The sequence below is a fragment of the Pezoporus flaviventris genome, unplaced genomic scaffold, assembly GCF_033815535.1.
Source record: "Pezoporus flaviventris isolate CSIRO_AGI_PZ_B2104156 unplaced genomic scaffold, CSIRO_AGI_Pfla_v1 ptg000049l, whole genome shotgun sequence".
Lineage (NCBI taxonomy): Eukaryota > Metazoa > Chordata > Aves > Psittaciformes > Psittacidae > Pezoporus > Pezoporus flaviventris.
This window is the reverse complement of record NW_026892597.1, coordinates 828,239-847,856: the sequence shown is the minus strand read 5'-3', so window position 1 is coordinate 847,856 and position 19,618 is coordinate 828,239. Positions and strand designations below refer to the sequence as shown.

The 19,618-nt window shown below is 50.9% G+C and overlaps 1 protein-coding gene and 1 long non-coding RNA gene across 2 annotated transcripts in view; one reads left to right on the top strand and one right to left on the bottom strand.

Moving 5' to 3' along the window:
- Window positions 1-7,636, bottom strand: part of GATA3 (GATA binding protein 3) — a 28,477-nt gene extending 20,841 nt beyond the window's left edge. Inside the window, exon 1 of the mRNA XM_061468578.1 lies at window positions 7,482-7,636. The gene's annotated coding sequence lies outside the window, so the exon portion shown is untranslated. The remainder of the gene's footprint in view (window positions 1-7,481) is intronic.
- Window positions 4,963-18,788, top strand: LOC133277059 (uncharacterized). Its single transcript, XR_009746077.1, has 3 exons — window positions 4,963-6,214; window positions 6,897-7,039; window positions 17,753-18,788. It is a non-coding gene; the product is annotated as an uncharacterized LOC133277059 (long non-coding RNA).
- Window positions 18,789-19,618: the final 830 nt, after the last annotated feature.

Below are 19,618 nucleotides of genomic sequence, written 5' to 3'. Positions count from 1 at the left end.
TTTTTTTTTTTTTTTCACAGGGCAGGCATTCTTTCGGAAAGGAGCAGGATGGCGCCAGCCGGCTCAGCGCTTACAGACAGCTGCGGCGAGACGCAACTTAAGGAGGTTCCAGTGTCATAAGCCCGGGGGAGGCGGAGCCTGTCCCCGCCCGAGGAGGGGACCGGCGGGACGCACCGGCCGCCCCCTCCGGAACCCCTTTGGACCAACCTTGAGTCTTCCCCCCCCCCCCGCCCCTTTTCTCTTTAATTAATTAATTTTCCCCCTTTTCTAAGGAGGAAAAGTTTTCCCCCTCGCCGGCAAACTCTGCCAATGCCCGCCCCGGTGGGGACGGGACCGGGTCTCTTCTCCTGCAAACATCCCGGGCAGGGGCAGGACAGAGCGGAGACCCCCCGGAGCAGCCGGGATGAGTCGGGATGTACCGGCAGGTGCAGGACCTCCAGGACGGGTTTAGAGCGGCTCCGTCTCGTCAAGGGTTTAATTGTTATTAGTGAGGACATCCGCGCAGGGAACGGCGGCGTGTGGGGATAACACGGGTTTTGGGGCCGTTTGGGGGGGGTTCTTTCACGTGTTGCAGGAGATCCCAATGCGGGACAAGGCGAGGAGCTGGGGAAGGGGAGCGGGAGCTGAGCCCCGAGGTGGGCGGAGGAGACTGGGGGGAACCGGTCCCAACCCCGGTCCCTACCCCGGTCCCAACCCCGGTCCCGGCCCCGGTCCCGGCCCCGCCACCTCCCAGCAGGGGCCGCAGCCGCCGCGCCCGCAGCCAATGGGGGGCGAGCAGGACCTGGGGAGCCGGCCCCGGGAGGCGCTGATTGGCTGCGGGCCCGAGCCCCGCCGGCCGGGCCGGGCGCTGCGTTGAGCCAGGGCATCCCCTAGCGGCCCCGGCGGCACCGGGCAGCGGCAGCGGGGCTGAGGAGGGGGGAACGGGACCGGAGACGGGAGAGGGAAACGGGGAGAGAGGAGGGGGAGAAGAGGGGAAAGGGGGGAGGAGGGAGGAAATAATGACAGGGAAGGGGAGAACGACAGAGGAGAAGAAAAAGAAGAGAAAAAGAAGAGAAGGAGGAGGGAAAAAGAAGAAGAGAAGAACAAGAAGAGGAGGGAAAGGAAAGGAAAGGAAAGGAAAGGAAAGGAAAGGAAAGGAAAGGAAAGGAAAGGAAAGGAAAGGAAAGGAAAGGAAAGGAAAGGAAAGGAAAGGAAAGGAAAGGAAAGGAAAGGAAAGGAAAGGAAAGGAAAGGAAAGGAAAGGAAAGGGAAAGAAGGAAAGGAAAGGAAAGGAAAGGCTAAAGAAAAGGAAAGACTAAAGAAAAGGAAAGGAAAAACTAAAGAAAATGAAAGGAAAACCTAAGCAAATGAAAGGAAAGGAAGGGAAGGGGTAGGAAAGGAAAGGAAAGGAAAGGAGGAAAGGAAGACTAACGAAAATGAAAGACTAAAGAAAATGAAAAAAAAATAAAGAAAAAATTAAAAAGGCGGGAGAGGAAAAGTAAAAAGAAAAAGGAAAAGAAGAAAAAAGGGGGAGAAGAAGGGGGAGAAATAAAAGGGGGGGGGAATGATAATGATTAGAGGGAAAACAAGTACAAGGGATTAGACAAAATCACTCACGGTGCCTTTACGCGCCGTGTCTGCTCACGTCTGCCTGGCTGCGGGGAAAGCGTCTCCCTGGAGTCTTTATACGGGGGGAGCTAATTAGGAACTGGGCTCCGCGAAGCTGCCGCTCCCCGGTGTCCGCTCACGGTGTCCGGTCGGCGGGGCCAGCGCCAGGCTGGGCTCAGCCCCGACGGGCGGCGGAGGGGAGCAGCCAGAAGGGAGCTCCGGTCCCTGCGCCCTAAAGCCGGCTTTTAAACCGGTTTTAAGCCCCCGGTACTGGCCGTCCGTAGGGACAGAGCGCTGAGGGATAGCGCTCCTCCGTGGGGATGCACCTTTATGTATCCATTGTATTAGAAGTCGTAAAATTCAGGGTGATCCCCTCAAGTTCTTGGGGCGCAAGGGAGAGGAGAAATGGATTTTTTTGCAGGCAAGAGCGCAACCTTTCCGCTCCCCGACCCCAGATTTAAGCGTTTTATGGCGGGGAGGACGAAGCGTCTCCCTGGGATTTGCCTCTTTATCCCCGCTTCCCAAACTTCCCCAGCTCCCACGCAGACCCTGCGGGCGAGGGTGGTCTCCAGCACTTGGGAAATTCGCTTTAAAAAGAAATCTCTTTTAACATATGGGTACGGGGGGGGGGCGGGGTTCTTAGTGCCAAGCTGGAATTTTGGGCCAGGTGAGCTGAGATTCCCAAATCCCCCTCCATCCGCAGTTACAGCCCTGGGACCTCCAGCCGTGGGACCACACGAAAGGAATTTCCTTCTGGAGGTCACAAAATTGCTGAAGCAGCGAAGAAATGTGCCTTTCCCCTGTCCGGGGGTAGGGAAAAACCGTTTTCCTTCAGCTCTTTGGTGGGTACGGAATGTTTAATGCGAGGTAAAATGAATTATGTCAAAATATAAGAGAATGAAATAAAATAATGAATTTTAAGGGAATAAGAAATAAAATAAAATAATAAAACGTAATAAAATAAATAATAATATATATATATAATTAAAACACATATAGCTACACCAAGTCTGATCAATGGCGAAGGAGGAAGAAGTGGGAACGGCGCCGAGGGCCCCGTCCTGCCCCGACGGGCGGGGGGTTAAAGGGTGGCATTGCGGGACCCTGCGCACCGCCTGCCTCTCGCAGCCCTAGCCCCAAATCTGGGGGGAGAACACTCGCTTTCACATCTGGTTTCCTGCGCTTGTCGTTTTCTCTGCGTTATCACGCTAACAGACGCGATGCTCCTATCCCCTCCCCAGCCGGGGGTGAAAGAGCGATGGGGAGGGCAAAACCACCCCCTTCATAAAAAGAAAAAGTGGGTGGAAAAGAGGAAATAAAGAGAAAGAGAAAAGCAATCCCATCATTCCCCCCCGTATTAATCTGTGATCCCGAGGAGCGCTGGCATTGACCGTCCTTTTCCTAGGCTGTGGCTGCAGCTCCAGCCCCTCGGCCCACCCCTCAACCCCCCCCCTCAGGGTTTCCAGTGACAGCTCGGCCTTCAGAGGAGCCCATTGTGGGAGCAATTAGCCCCAAGCTGGCCACCAGCAGCCAGATAAGGCCCGGGGGCTCGGGGGTTAATTCTGCCGGGGGTAATGGGGGGGGGGAAGCCAACATCCCTCCTAGATAGGGGAGTGATGGCGGGGTGTGCGAAGAAAATGGGGCCAGTTCTGGTGCTAAAAAAGTCAGGAGGAAACGCTTTTGACCAAAAATAACTGAAAGTCCCCCAAAAGAGGGGAAATAAATGATGAAATAAATCAAATCAACGACAATTAAATACAATAATCAAACCCACCCAAACTGGGGGAGATGGGGCAGTTACCCAGCCTCCCCCTGCCTTAAAAATGACCAAAGGGCACTAAAGCTGCCTTAGCCCCCCCCCATTTTTCCTCCAGGTCTCCCTATTAAAATAGGTTTTTAGGGAGCATTTTCTGGTGCCGGGGCCACCCGCTGCCTCTGTCCCCATCGGTGCCCATCGCTGCGAGTGGCACCTCGGGGCTCGAATAGGCAGACAAACACACCCCCCCCCTCCCTCTTTTACCCTCTTTTAGACGACAATTGACTGAAAGCGGATTAAGTTACGTTTGCCGGGCTGGTTTTTTCCAGGGTACCAGAACAGGACAGGTAAAGCTGTACAAACAGCCGGGAGCGAGGAATCGGGGGGTTACGGAGAGGACACGGCCCAGGGCAGAGCTCCCAAGATTGTTACTTCATTTTTTTACTTGTATTATCGAATATTTTTGTTGTCTGTGTACAGCAACTGGCTCCGAGGAAAAAGGACCCGGTTTTGGACCTCCCCCCCGCCGGGCCCTGTTAATGCGGCTGAGATAATCTGGGGTTAAACAAAGAGGGAATAGATTTTCCCTTTTTCTTTTTCCTTCTCGATCCAGGCAGGAATTAGGAGCTGTTTCCCCACGGCCAACCCCCCCTCCTCCTCTTTATCAGTAGAAAAGAATAATCACCATCCTTGCAGATAGGGGCTGGCAATAATAATAATGATAATAATGATGATGATGATAATAATAATAATCATCATCATCATCATCTGAGAGAAAAAGAGACGGAGACACTACACCCGCATTTCTGCATTTCCCCTTTCGCACCCCATGCAACCTCCCCCTGCTCTGAAACCAGCCACATGGGTGGTTTTTCTTCCTTTTTGTTTTATCTTTTCCTTTTCTTTTAATATCTACATGCATATTTCCGTTCTCGTTATTCATCTCTCTCCCCTCCGCGAAGATGGGGAGGAAACACGAACACACGCACACACAAAGCAGCGCCGGAGCCATGCAAATCCGGAGCGGGAGCAAACCAGCGGCTCATTGCACCGGGTCCAACGCTTTTCCCCCTTCGTGCACCAAACCCCCGCTCCAGACACACTTTATTTTCCAGCAGAAATGATGTTATTTTATGGGGTGGGGATGGGGGCGACCCTGTTCTGCCGGAGAAACTCGGAGAATTAAAATTGGGAGGAGAGAAACTGGGACTTTTCTTTCCCCTCCTCTGCCTCCCTCCCCCCCCTCTCCCTTTGAAGCTGAGGGGAGGGCGACTGCCCCGGGACACTGCTAAAAAAAATAGAGGCTGAGAGAGATCAAAAACCGGCTCCGCAGGTCCCAGAGGCGGCTTCTCGCCCCCGACACATTCCCCGAACTGCGCGGCGGAGGCAAAGGCAAGGGGAGAGAAAGAGGAGGAGAAGGGGGAAAAACCTCCGTGTTCCCCCATGCCGCCGGTGCCCCGTCCTGCTCCGGGACGGGAGGCAGATTCCTGCTCCCTTCCCACTCTCCTTTCCTCTTCCCGTGCCTCCCTCCGTAGTTTCCAGCTCAACACGGTAAGTCCCTTTGCTCCCCCGGCCACCCTTTCCCTTTCTCAGACACCAAAGGTGTTGTTTAGAACGGCGTTCTCCTTCTTACTTGAATTTTCCCCTCTATTTTTCCCCCTATTTCCCCCTTTTCCCCTCTTTCCCAGCTGCGCGGAGAAGCTCCGCACCCCTCCGCGCTGCGCTGCGCGGGTCTCTGCTGCTGCTCCTGCCTGCCCGGGGCTGAGCTTGGGCAGCGCTCCTGTAGAGGCGATCGCACGGTGAGCTCACAAACGGGACAAGAAAAAGCAGGAAAATCCCTAGAAATCCACTCCAAATTAAGGGGAGATTGAGGAAATTAGCATTTAAAATATAAGTTTCATATGTATGTATTTATATATGTAAGAAGGGTCGGTTTATTTTCGGGTTTGCTTCATCATTTTTTGCCAGCGATAGATTTGAAGCGAAGGCAAAAAGCATCTCGCTTTAAACCCGATCTTGAGCCGTTCCCCTCGCACCCAACCGAAAAGGTGAAGCTGGCGTCGGGTTTAATGGCTTCTCTTCTAAATTTTCCTATTATTTCCCCAAAAGCAGGAATCACGCTGCGATTTAGAGACAGCAGAAAACACGGATCGCCGTGCGGTTGGTGTGAAAGGAGGAGGCTGATTTACCACCCCCCACTTCCTTGGCCAGGAGCAGGGGCATATCTCAGCCTCCCGGGATTGAAACCGGAGTCATTTACTCCTGGAAGCGTCCTGCTCCAGCTACTTTAGAGCTGTCCCTGCACCCCCAAATAACCCCCCTTGTCCACAGAACCATCCCTCCAGGTGTAACCCGGCACGGCCGCCTCGCACAGTGCTTCACGTTTACCACCCCATGCTCCCAAATCCAGGTTGTACGAGCATCGTGGTGAAATCTGCGGGATTTCTCTCTGAGGAGGGGAATATTTCACCCCAAATTCCCCTGAAGGGCCCATATAGGCAATTACCGCCCTCTCCCAGTGCAGCGGAGGTGCTGCCTGCATCCCGGGGGGGGACCGGAGCCCTGTTTTCCCTGCATTACCCCGCTCTCTACCTGCCCCAGCAGGAAGCCCTTCCTCGTCTCTTTTTCACACTTGAAATTAAAAACTAAACCTCAAACCCTCGTGTCTGCAGTCAAATTAAAGCAAAATAATAACAATAATAATAAAATCCCCGGGATAAGGAAGCGTTTTGCCCCAGCCAGGAGCAAAGTGCCGGGAGGGAGGACGGACCTTCCTAATGGAGTAAAACAAGCTGGGCCGGTGGTTGTTAATTATCCGGTTGCATTCAAATCCGTCACCCCGAGCCCGCTGCTTGTGTACTGAGAAGAGAAGGTAAGAGGAGCTGGGATGGGTGGATGGATGAATGGGTGAATGCGTGCATGAATGGATGGATGGATGGATGGATGGATGGATGGATGGATGGATGGATGGATAGATAGATAGATAGATAGATAGATAGATAGATAGATAGATAGATAGATAGATAGATAGATATAGATGATAGATAAAGTATTTTCTCCCCTTTCTGTTTTAAAGGCGCCCAAGGACGTTAACGCGCGTTTCTGGGCAGCCCAAGCCATTTCCAAGCTCTATCCCGGAATACTCCCTGCTCAACCTGGAGGGTTGCAAATGTTCCTACAAGAGGATAAAGAAAAGCAAGACCTAAATCCAGGAGAGCCTGGAAAGAGGCGAAACTCTCCCCTCGTCCTCCGGGTTCTGCCGGAGCCCGGCCTGGCCCGGCCCGGGTGTACCCCCGAGGGGTACGGGGACGGGTTCTGGCCTCAGGCCGAGGCCCCTCTTCCTCATCTCATCCTCCTTAACAGCGCATCTGCCCTCCGCGGCTGGGGCTTAGGTTTATAAGGCATAAGAAGGAATATGAGCAGAGCGGGGCGGAAGATCGCCCTAATTAGAGCCTATTAGAAGCGTAGGACGAGCGTTGTCTATTATCTAGTAGATATTTTTAAAGCGAATATAGATAGTACTAAAAATATTGTATAAATTCTGCCCTTTACAGCACAAAGAGAGCTAGCGTGATCAAATCAACATCGCTGAGTATGAACCGCGGGGAGAGCGCGGAAGAGCGGAATCCTGCCCGCACGGACATCACTGCGCTCATAGGGGCCTCGGGGCTGTACATACAGAGGGATCTGCACATAGGTAGGGAGCCAGGCACAGATCATTCCCTTCCCGTCCTCAGATCGGCATTTCCCAATCCAGCGATGACAGTGACGCGTCCCGGCTCCCACCGCGACCATCCCAGCCTCGCTCCTTCCCTAACACCCGGGGAAAAAAAACAGCTTTTTCTCACCCGCTTCCCAAATTTCCTGTCTTTCCCTAGCCGGGGGATGCCTTTCTCCAAGGTCACCGGGAAAACCCAACTCTCCCCCTAAGGAACAAGGAAAAGGGGGGGGGGAAGGCGACGGGTTGGGTTTCAAGCCCTCGAGCCGAGATCCCCATCCCGATCTCCACGTGGCGAAGGAGTGAAAGGAGGCAAAGAAGGAATTAAAATAATAAAAAATAAAGAAAATGAGAATTAAAGAAAGGAAAGGGGGGGGTGGGGGGTGGAGATGCAGGCACCCGGGTTAGGGCATTCACTGACCTGGGCAGAGGCGGTTCCTGGAGTCCCGCTCCGGTGGAGCTCTCAGGGCAGGAGCGCAGGAGCAGCGCTGGCATGTCGCAAGCTCCCTCCGAGGGGGAAAACCTGGGGGAGCCGCATCCTCCAAAAGCCCACCCTCCTCCTCCTCCTCCTCCTCCGGGCTGGGCTGAAGATCAGAGCTCTTCCGGGTTGGGAAAGGGCAGAGAAGGAGTGAGAGGAATATGATGGGCCGGTTCTTTACACACCCCTCCCGGGAATCACAGGGGGCGGGAAAAGAAGGGGGGGGGACGGATAGGGGCAGGGCCAGGTACCGGGGCTAGCAGCGGTGTGAGCGTGATGCGACCTGTCCCGGGAGCGACTGTCACTGCCGGGAGCCTTCAGTGCCTGGGGACAGACAGAGACTGGGGGGGGGAAGAGGGAGGGAAGCAAATACTAAGCTGACGGTGACAGAAATAACGCCGGAGCCCGCTCCGCTTGCCTCGAAAGCTTTTGAGGAAAAGCGGTGAAATTAGCTGTTATGGGCTGTTTCTCCTCCTCTGTCCCCCCTTTTCTTCGGGAGGGACTTTTATTGCTCCTGTTTTCCTTTATTTATTTTTAATTATTATTAATTCTTAAATATACGTTGGTGCAAGGCTCCTGGATTTCGACATAAAAAAAACACCACCCTAAACCCAGAATTCCGATCCACACTCACCCCCTGGCATTTGGAAAGCTCAGGGGGGTCTGTTGCCCTGTCCCCCTCCTCTTCACCGGGACGAGGAAGGCTCCTCTGCAGGAGACACCGACCTCGGGGGTCGGTCCCAGCCCGAGGGTCTGTGTGTCCCCCCACTATCCCAGTCTGTGCTTCCAGAGCTGGATGGGCTCGAAGCCAGGGCCGATCTTGCAGAATGAACTGGAGGAACTGCAGTCTCCTGTCCCGATCAGCCTCTTTCCCCGAAGACCTGGGGGCTTTCGGGGGCTGGGAAGGGAAGATCCTCCCTATCCCCCCAAAATGCTGTAGGGCCACCACAGGCTTCGTGGGATGCCCCAATTCTTGCAGCTAAGAGGAGATAGAGACGAAGCTTTTAACGCCCCTCAACTCGTGTTTGTGCCCAAAACCTAATGCTGCAGCCCCAGTGTTCCCCCACCGAGCAAACTTCCACCTTGGTGATGCTCTTGTTTTACTATTAGGATTTGTGCTCATTTCTGCAATGCACTTCGTGGGGAAGGGGGGATCCTGTCAGCAAAACCCAGCAGTGGCAGCTTGGGGGGGAACTTCCCCATGGAAAACACGTCCCGGAGCGCCCACACTGACCTACTGGCGTGGGCAGGCGCTTACCGGGATGGAAGGGGGAAAAAGTGGGAAGAAAGGGGAGAAAAACACCTCCCTTACCCCAATTTAACATTACACTCCACTTCCACCACTGGCATAAAATGCTTCCATGGGAATAAACGAGGAATGTTTTGTTCCCAGGACTAAGGAGGGTGCGTGGGGCTTCAGAAAGTGGGTCGAAAATCGATAATTTAGGGAAAACAATAATAATTATATATATATAATTAGTTCTGGATAATATTATTCATATTATACATATATATAATTACAATCCTGCTCCCGGAGGGATATTGTTGGGCTGGGTTTTTTCTGCTGACGCTGGGAGTTGCTATCTCTGATTCTAGAGTGACTCCCTGTGAGGTGAAAGGTAACGCGATCGCCTCCCAATTCTATCTTTAGAAAACCCATTCAATTAAGGTAATAACTTAAAGCTCATTAGAACTGCGACCGGAGCCTTCCCACCACGAAGCCCCTATGGAGCCAGCTCGGGCACCCCTGGGCAGGCGGGTTGAGCCCATCTACCCCCTCTAAACCCGTGCTTTTTGCTAGGAAAAAGGTTCGAAAACCAGGGTTTTAAAGCCGAGAAGCTTGAGCGGATTGTACGGAGCCGGCTGGAGGAGCCGGGGCTAAATCCTGACGGGGTATGGGATAAAATATAAAGGAGAATACAGCTAAAACTAGGCAGGGTGTGTATTCTACATCACCGGGCAGGGAAAATCCCTGGGAAATCTGCTCCCCAAAAACAGCTCTGCGGGAGGGAGGGGGGATCAACGGGGAATATGTCGGATCCCCCACAAAATGCCCAGAAATACATAATAAATGAAAGAAAGGGGGGTGTGTGAGAGAGGGAACTGGATCTGGGATATCTGAGCGCACTGTAGAAACTGGGGAAACGAAAAATCAAGGATCCTCCTGCAAAAACCTCTTGGGAAGGCCATGGAGATGGAATCCCTATTCCCCCGGCGTGGGGAGGAGGGTAAGAGGGAATTTGGGCACAGGCGCAGGCGCATCCACACAGCACACCACACCCCCCAACCCCCCCCCCAGTCTCTGCATTCACCCCGCACCGCCAAGTTCATTTCCAGCTCTGAGGGCCGGTGATTCAAAGGTTAAACATAACTAATGAGGCTTTAAATGGCACCCGGGGTTTATCAGCGATATCGCAGACCTTCCCTGATGCCTGCGGTTTAGGTCCCAATATACATTAAAAGCAATAGCCAGGTAGCCAGAGGTTATTTAAATACATACATGCATATATATGCGTGTATATATATATTTGTTTGTGTGTTTATTTATTTATTCACACACACATATATTTTTTCCTTGTGTGGAATTTATACATTGGTGTGCGCGTGTGTATATATATTCCGTATATATTATATATCTCATATATTCCACATATGTAATATATTAATATACTCCACATACAGTATATTAATATATTGTATATATTCTACACTATACACGTATAATATATTATATGCTTTTTTCTACAATAGATGAAAAAATATATATCTTGTATACATTATATATACTTTCTCCCCCCGTGTGTTTTCCAACGTCCATGGTGAGCCTGTGGCTCTCCCAGCGCATGTGGCTAATCCCACCTCTCGCTCTCCTCTTGGCACACATTTAGCCGCCTTATACCTCGAAATAAATACCTAAACACACACACAGAGAATCGATCAGGCTCCGCCTGAACCCAGATTTGCAGTCGGACCTTCCATAAATACGATCCGCGCGGTATTGTTAGTGAGAACCGCTCCGGCGGCTGCAGGGAGGAGGTTGGGGACGGGTTATTTGCTATAATTAAACTGCTCTGACAGAAAGCCCACCTTTCTCTGCCCCCAGCACGGAGCAAAAGCGTCAATGATCAATAATTCCCCCCTCCCCGGCTGTGAAACGTTCTCAGACAGGTTATATTTAATATCATCCTCGTAATCTTCATTTCCAAGGAGGAGTAGAACGCTCCCTTCGTCTTGCTCGCTCCAAACGAGCCGCTTTGGCACTGCTTTGGCATTGATCCTGGGCTTTGTGTGCGCGGGGTGTATTCAATTCGCTTTAAAACGATTTCCATTAAACGCAACCTCCCGCATTCGGGTAGGCTCGACCTAATGACTTTGTGTGAACGGTGGGGAGGGACAGAGGGGATGGGGGGGAACCTCAGGAATTATACACATGCACACCCCTAAAATTCCCCTAAACGAGGGACTCGGGAGTGAAATCAAAGCCAGACCCCAGCAAGTCGCCCCGGTTGCAAATTCCCATCCACTAGAGCCAAGGTGCAAAATGTATTTATAAGAACACATCCAACACGTGGAAGTGGGGGATTTTAATTAAATCTCACTGCGGCTCTAACAGCATGGAAGTGATATTTCATTCCGAGCCCGCCTCTTGCTTGTGTTTTATGGCGTTTTCTTGCCTCTGACTTTTCTCTCTCTTCTTTTTTTTTTTTTCCCTAAATATTAGACGAGGTACAGAATTATAAATGACTCTTTCCTTATCTGAGCTGCTCACATATCCAGGATCAGAGGAGCTGATTAAGAAAGAAGTCAGAGGCAACGTTGGATTCATAATGATTCGGAATAATGAATCCTTATCTCTGCTTTCCAGATTATCACCCTTTCAGCTCCCAATGTTTTGTTACATGGGATAATTTATTGCATCTAATACATCACAATGAATCTGATGGCGGAAAGCGATGGGCAGCGTTGGGGGGGGGGGGCGGGGGGGCAGGAAAAAACCCCAACCCAAAGCGTGAGTCCTTATTTTAGTTGAGCTTTAAACAGAGGGGCAGCGAAACTGATTTGTTTTATTATTATTATCTAAGAATTGGGGAAATATAAGGTAAATCTGATAATAATTATAATAAATGGGGAGGGGAAGAGGAGCTTTAATTAATGTGTCACTTTCAGCCTGAAATTAGGAAAATCGACCGGAGCTTCTCCTCTCGCTGGCTGTGAGATCCTAATTTTACATGATTTATATTTTATTCAAGGGGGAGATAATGCATCATAAACACGGGCTAAAGCACGGAGCCGGGTGAAGATAAAACACAATTTGCATCTTAGTTTTTCTCTCCCCTTCTTCTTTTTTCTCTTAAGGGAGGGCTGCCAATAATGTTCAATTTTTCTCCCCGCCCCGTTGTCAAATAAATACATGCACAGCAAAGAATCGATAAGGTTCCTGCTAAAGGAGTCTCTCCCCTTTCTCTCCCCGTGTCTCTGCCTCCTTTTCTTTTAAGGTATTTCTTATAGACCGAAGAAACTCCGAGCGTTGCTTTGTATGTAAATGGAACGCTGCTCCGGCTTTCTGGCTGCAGAAATAAAAAGGGAGGGGGTTAAGGGGTGGGATTCACCCGAAATTATTGATATTCGTGTGCCTGAGGAGGGGAAGATCTGCTGATATTTATGCTGGATTAGGATGGATTCGTTTGAATCCAGGGAGGGAAGGAGCAGCCGGGCTCTGCCTCCTCACCTGTGCGGGGGGGAAAGATGGATTTGAACTATTTCCTGCGGGGAATAACCCCCTTTGCTGCGCTCTGAGGGATGGGGTAGGAAAAGGGGGGAAAGTCCCAACGCAGCCCGAAAGTACTCCTCCACAGAACCACCGGTAACGGCTCAAACACCCCCAAACCCCACCCTGCGCAGGGCTGGGGGTGCTCCTCACCCCCCGCGTTAGAGCATCCCCTCTTCTTCCTTTAGACAGCAGTGACCAGAAAATGGTGCCTAAAATCCTTTCCGTGGTCAATTTGCTGCACCTCGATTTGGGGGTTGTTTTTTTTTTTTTCCTTCCTTTTATTTTTCCTTTATTTTCCTCACCCCCTTTTTCCTTTTTCTTCTTTCTCTTATTTTCCCCTCCTTTGCGTCCCTTTATTTCAATCTTTTCCCCTTTATTTCTACCCCCCACTCCCACCCCCGCCCCCAGTTCGTGTACGGACATTCCCGAACCTAATATTCCCGAGGACAGGTGCTGCCAGCCCTATTCTCTACCTTGCTTTAAGTTTCCCTGCCTCCCTCCCGTCCCTTCTTGGCTCTGCCGCCACAACGACGGTGTTTAATCGTTAACCACCTCCAGCGCGGTCCTTTTCTATTTTCTCTCCAGGAAGCGGGAGAGGTTTCTGAAACAAGGTTGAAAAATAACTCGGTTTTCCCCTTTGCCTAAAGGGAAAAGCTCCCACTAGGGATCTGGACTGGGGGGGGACCTTCCCCACCACCACCCGTGTGCGTGTTGCACGTCTCCCTGCTATAGGTCCATCGTTTTCTATGCGGTGCTTCCCAAATCCCATCCAAACGGTAATCTCCGCTTCCCTGCTCTCCCTCCACCGTCTATTCCCTGCAATATTTGTCCAGGAATTTCAAGTATCAATTATAACCGAAATTTTTGATATCCCCCCCCCAGTTTGGAGTGTAGATGATTTGATAGGAATATACACATATATAATACCCGTTCTCCCTCAGATGAATTTATTGGACCACGTCCCACCCTTAGCTGAACATTCAATATTCCAGCATTATCTCCGCACTTAAACTCGCTTTCTCCATTGCTGTGCCAAGATAAATTTGCATAATATTTGCAGTTGTAATTAGCTGATGAACATCTCTCAGCCTTCCCCTTTGTTTTCCGCGCGTTTGGTTTTCAATTGATGCCACTTTTGATCTTTAATATTACAGTATCCCGATAGAGTATTTTATATCTTATCTGGAGCGCATGAAAGCCGGGCAGAAAGGGGGGGGTAAAAAAAAAAAAGGCAACCAAAAACAGGGAGAAAGGAGAAGGAGGAAAAAGGCACAGAACGAAGCCGAACTAATCGGAGTTTCCAAAGGTTGCTTCAGATCCCTGGATCCGCAGTTATGGGGCAAACGTGATAAATGTGGGAATTAGAGAGATTTTAAAAGGATATAAGGGCTTAATCGGGGGAGGTACCGCCCGCATCTGGGCATCACCCTGGAAGGGCGACGGGGGTTGGGAACACGGGGTTGGGGATACAGGAGGTTGGGGATACAGGGATTTAGGACACGCGGACTGGGGGACACCCCATTGTGTGTGTGTCTGCCCCCGCTCCGGGCTTGGGGACCTCTGGGAGAGGCTCCCTTTGGACTTTTAGGGACTCAAACACATAAGTTGGGGGTTATTTGTTTTATATATACAAATATATATAAGCGTGTGTATATATAGGTGTGTGTATATATGTATACATATATATGCCTAACCTGGGGGGGGCTGTGTGTGCTTTCTCCACCCAGCAATTGCATGGGGTTCAGCCCATACCGGCTGCCCAGTACCCCCCGACCCCCCTCCCGTAGCATCATTCCCCCGCCTCCAGGGTCACCTCCGCTCGCAGAGCCGGGAGTAAAGGATGTTATCACGTCGGGAGGGTTATTAAACCGCTAATGAATGAGTGTCTGTGAGACTCTGGACGGGCTGGAGAGACTGCGGGAGGGGGGCTAAGGGGGGAAGAGGAGGCAGAAAGGCTCGATCTTCATGCCAATCTCTGGAACAAATAGCTAACATTTAACGTTTACACCCTGCTTGGCGACGAACTGGCGCTCCACGGACCCCTGATCCAGGCTAAAATGTCCAGAAAGCCTTTGGAGAGAACAAGTTCCTAGCTATCAGGTTCTTCTGATCTCTCTCCTCCTTTCATAGGGCTTTGGTTTCAGGCTGGACTTGTCCAATGTCTGCTTTACCGCTGCGAGCTCCTAAATGAGTGTCAAGGAGGCGAATATCAAATAGCAGAGAGGTCAAGGCGATTTGGTTAACCGTTGGCTGGGCTGATGGCTTTAAACTTGTGTGGGAGGCTGGGGACGTGGTGGGGGGGAGGGAAGGAAAAGGGGGAAGGAATGGGAGGAAAGGGGAAATAAACCCGGGAGAAAGGAAAACAGGGAAAGGGGGATAGAAAGAGGGTGGAGGTGCGGGATTGATGCTTGGAGAGCCCCAGAAAGGCAGCACCAACGATGAGTGGTTGAGGGTTATGGGAAGCCTTGGTGGAGGGTTTACTGGTGGCACTGGTTAGGCTGGGGGTGTCCTTGTCCATGGGCAATGCACGTATTCTGGTGGCATCTACATTTGGGCTTGATCCTTTGTGTTTTACATGGGATGCTGCACCCTGAATGAGCGTTGGGCTTTGAAGACATGGAGAGGGGGATTCTGTAGCATGCAGATGGTAGGACAACACTGTGTTTGTGTGTGTGGGACAACCCAAAGGTGGATCTCAAAGCCCCAAAAGACAGTGTGTTTGGGCAAAGGGCAGGGGTGGCTGGGGGAGCCAAGAGCCTGGGTTGGGATTTGTGGTCCTAGGGGTGATGTAGGGCATGCGTGGGGGTGTGAGGGTGTTTGGGGAGGTGCCATGTGTGTCTGTGCATTGGGAGGAGAGAGGGATGGATGTATGGAAGTGATGGGGATATGTCAGGATGGGGGCAGGTGAAGAGCCCCTACGGAACACATAAAGCTAGGTGTAAAGCCGCTGCGGCTGTAGCTGAAGCGCGAGGTGTGAGTTGGCTGTGGGTGTAGGATGGGGTTTGTAAGGGGGGGTCGTGTGGGGCTGCAGGACCCTGGGCGTGAGGGGCTGTGATGGGGGAATGTGACTGTTGGGTGATGAGCACAGGGAAAACCTTGGGCTGGGTGATCCAGCATCACTCTCAGGGGGCAAATTCCCTCCCTGAGTGCTATTGCGCTTCCCATGGGGAAGCACAGGGACAGGCTGGGTGGCTCAGCAGGCAGCGAAGAAACCAAAGAGAAATTTTACTTTCCCTATATAATAATCCGCTTCAAATATATATATAAACACACACATATATATATAAATAAATAAGAGAGAATTTCCTGGAGGAGAAAGTTTTCTATTACTGAAGTGGCCAATGAACAGAACAAATACTCGAGGCCCTTTCCAGGCACACTGCTCCGCTACGGGGCCGCGCCAGCCCTCCCTTCCCCGCAATCTCATTCTGCTCCCGACACTAGCAGAAAGCTCACTCTGGTCCCAGGTAATGTAAAGCTCCTCAGCTGAATCAAGGCAAACAATCGCCATAGGAAATGTGTGCACAGCTACACACGGCTGAGCAGTGCCGGGGCTTGTAACTACTGCAGAGCGTGCAGGAGCTAAAACCAAGGGGAGTTAATCGTGGGTTTAGTTCCCATGCCCTTGACCTACAAGTTGAAGAGCTCAGGAGTGCAGTGCTGATGGAATACATCCAGGTGAAGGCTCCACTGCCCTCAGTCTAAAGCTACAGTCTCCATATTGCCCTGGCTTTTGGATTTTGAGCATGTTATGGGGGACCTGTTTCCTTCCACTCCCCCTTTTGGAGGTGCACAAAGGACTTCATGGGGCTGTCCTGTGGGAGCAGGGGATGCCGTAGGAGACATTTTAACAAAGCCTAGTGAGGACGGGAAAGAGGATGAGCGAATTTCAGGATCAAATATGCATTTGGGGTTATTTTTGTTCTGGTAGTTCCATTTGCTTGGCTGCTCAGGGCAGCATGAAGCCTGGAGAGCGTGGGGCCGCGCATCATACGGGCATCACCAAGGTGCATCCCTATGGAGAGGTGCCTCCTGCATGTGTCTGGATACGGATGTATTGGGAATGTTTGTGCAGGGGGTGCTTGTGCATCTGCAGGTATCTTGATACGTATATATATATATTAAAAAATACATGTCTATTCCATAGGAGGCCCAGAGCTATAGGTCCCTCCATGGCTCCCTCGTACATCCACATACATACACCCACTAAGGTTGCGTTTCCGGAGACATTCTCAAATAGAGCAGTGTAATTTCTCCGCTGATTTTGATTGACACGCTGTCCCTGGGATCATGTGTTAATCCCTTCTTCACTCAAGCCTTTTCATAACTCATTTCTCTCTGCTAGATGGAGACTCTGATGGTTACCGAGGCAACGATGATAGCACTAAGCCATTTCCCTCTCTGCACGGAGACCATTATTCCGCATGCATAGGCCATTTGCAACAAAGGTCGCCACAAAGTCATCCACAACACAGCACACGTTTATTAAACTTTTATTCCTTTTTGCCTTCCCTCCCCCTAACACAGAAACTAGCCAACACGTGTGCAATCTCTGCCTTTCTTTGGGGGGGGGAGAAAGATCTTTGTCATATAGGTAATAATAATAACCGTAGCAGATATTATTGTACCCAAACTATATATATCACACAGATCAGGGGCTTAGAGTTCCTGGTCTAGAAAGATCACGCTTAGATGGCGAGGTTTTGAACCAATGATTCCTATTTATCTTTTGTTCTCCTATCAAATAGTAACTTTAATAGCAGTTGGAGGAAAAAACAGCCAACAGCAATGATACGAGGACGGTGTGAGGTGAATATCTGAATGCAAAACCCACATGGAGATCTGCCCTGCAAAACGAAGCACCTCCCAGACCCCGATAACCAAATAACCAATAACCAAATAACCAATAGCCAAATAACCATCAGCAATGACCACCCCCTCAATGGGGTGATTTTCTTAAGTCCAATTTCTACTTGGCTCCTTACCTGGGCTTCCTGGGTCTGGGTATAAGTTACAGAGGGTCCTCCTTGGGTTAGGAGCTGGTTTAAGGGTGTTAAAAGCCAGCTCTGGTCGTAAGAGGACAATGGGTTAATGCACTGCTGAAAGGGCCGCTGCTAACCTGAGGTGCTCCCTCCCCACCAGCAAGGCTTTGCCCATATGGGGCCATGCTACTGGATTTTATTTCAGCCCCGTCCTTTGCCTCTGGAGACCGAATATGATGCATGGCTTTGGGCTGGCTTTTAGTGAGCAGCCTTTTCCCATCGGGAACGGCGTGGGTAAAGGCATAAACCCCTGTACTTTGGATCTGTGCATTTAGCACTGAAACCAACCCCAACAAACATCCACATGCAGCACCTTCCAGCCACCAGCCCCACCACTGCTCCTGGGGTCACAAGTCCTTATCCTGAAGCTATTTATCACCTCTTTCTATCTCTGTTTCAAGGCACATCTCTGGAGGTCTTACATTTCCAACCACATCAGGACAGAGATCCCATCCTGCTGCGATGGGGCTTGTAGCTGACGGCAGCAGGGACGGGCTGGGCGGCTTGGACAGTGCTGCAGCATCAGGTCTGCCACGGATGTGAAAGAGGAGGAGAAGATGGCCCACGGTGATAAGGTCCCAGGCAATTTCTATGGTGCCTCCTACTCTTCTCTGTCCAGACAGCTCCAGCGCTCCTCCGGGATCTTATCTCTCCCTATTGCTGCACCTCTTCGGCCTCCCTCCTACAGTGTCCTGCTCAGCGTGGTGCAAAACACACTCCTAATTGCACTGGCCTGGCCCAAAGCTCTGATCCCATCTGCCCTCTCTGACTCCCATCACTGGCTTCACTGGTTTTATCACCTATTTCACTTACATGTTTGATGCCGCCTCTTCAAAGCCAGGCAGAGGTCAGCCCAGCCCCAGATCCACCACTGTTTTTCCCTTTATTTTCAGTTTGGGAATTAAAAGTAATAGCAATTACCAGCCTTGAAAGGTTTAGCTTCTTCTTTTAGATATGTGGAGCCACTGAAACAATTGGGAAGTCTGTGAGTCCAACCTCTGCAAGTGCATTTAGTCCTGAGCTTGGAGATCCACCGAGAGGAAAGCATCTCCCAAGAGCAAAGCATCACTTGGAGACAGCCACAGCGATTTCCAAAACAGCCCATGTGCTTGTTTGCAGAGTTTCTGTTTTGCAAGGTATTCAAATAGTCAGAGACAAACAGGAGTTGGGCTTAATCTGCCCAATCTGCCATTTATCTGAAGAATCACTTTCCCATCACAACGCAACCACCACCACGGAGGGCGAAGCAGTCGGCCCAGCTGACACAGGAGAGGGTGGTTTATGACAGGGTGAAGTGACTCCTCTGCTGAGCACGGATTTAGCAGAGGTGTTTGAGAACAGCAGTGCCCTGGATCCTCAGTGGCTGGTGTTGAAGACCTACCACATCCACCCCTTCGAGCGGATGGGCAGCAAGAGCTAGCCTTGCTCCATTAGAACAGCATCACAAAGGGGGGACCTGAGAGGGACCGACCACGCAGGCAAGGTCTTGCTGTCCAGAGGATGCACTGCCTCACGGCACTTTTCACTCTATTCCCAAACCACATTAAGCCTTTCTGAATAAAAGCCGATTTCCCTTTTCCCCCTTCCCTCGCCACCCAGCATTCTGCCTGCCCTTGCACCACTCTTCCTATGGAAAGTCACCGGCCTGTCTGGCCTGATGGTCTAAAAGAAGGTGGAAAAATGCATTTCTCACAATTTCAGCTCATAAGGAGCGTTCCCAGCTCTCGCAGGGATGCTCCAGGCCAGGAAACACAGAGGGAGATTTACTTGTGATGCAGCGCTGGGATGGTGCTGGGATTTTTGAGCCAAGTGTGGCAGGTATTTTCAAGCCCCCTGCACTAATTGATGGGCTCTCTATATATCATGCCAGATAAAGGGCTCTTGTGCAGTAAATGCTGATGTTTAGAACATCCTGATAGTGTTTTGTTAACAAGAAGATAACGGGAGAGCAAGATACGTTTGTTTAGCTGCCTATAGATAAACCCAATAGGTTCTTTGTTAAGTTTTCATGACTGATGGCAGGTACTAAACACGATAAATAATACCCCAGGTCCTGATTGGAGCTACTGTAGCACGAATTGTAACCCACAGCACTGACCTGTGAGGGGTATGGAGGGGTTGAAGGGTACAGGAGGGAAGACCAGGGCTTTTATTCGGGCAGTGACCCCTTGTTTCTGAACAGGTTGGATCTAAGGAGGAAGTTCCTTACTGTAAGGGTGCTGAGGCACTGGAATGGGTTGCCCAGGGAGGTTGCAAATGCTCCATCC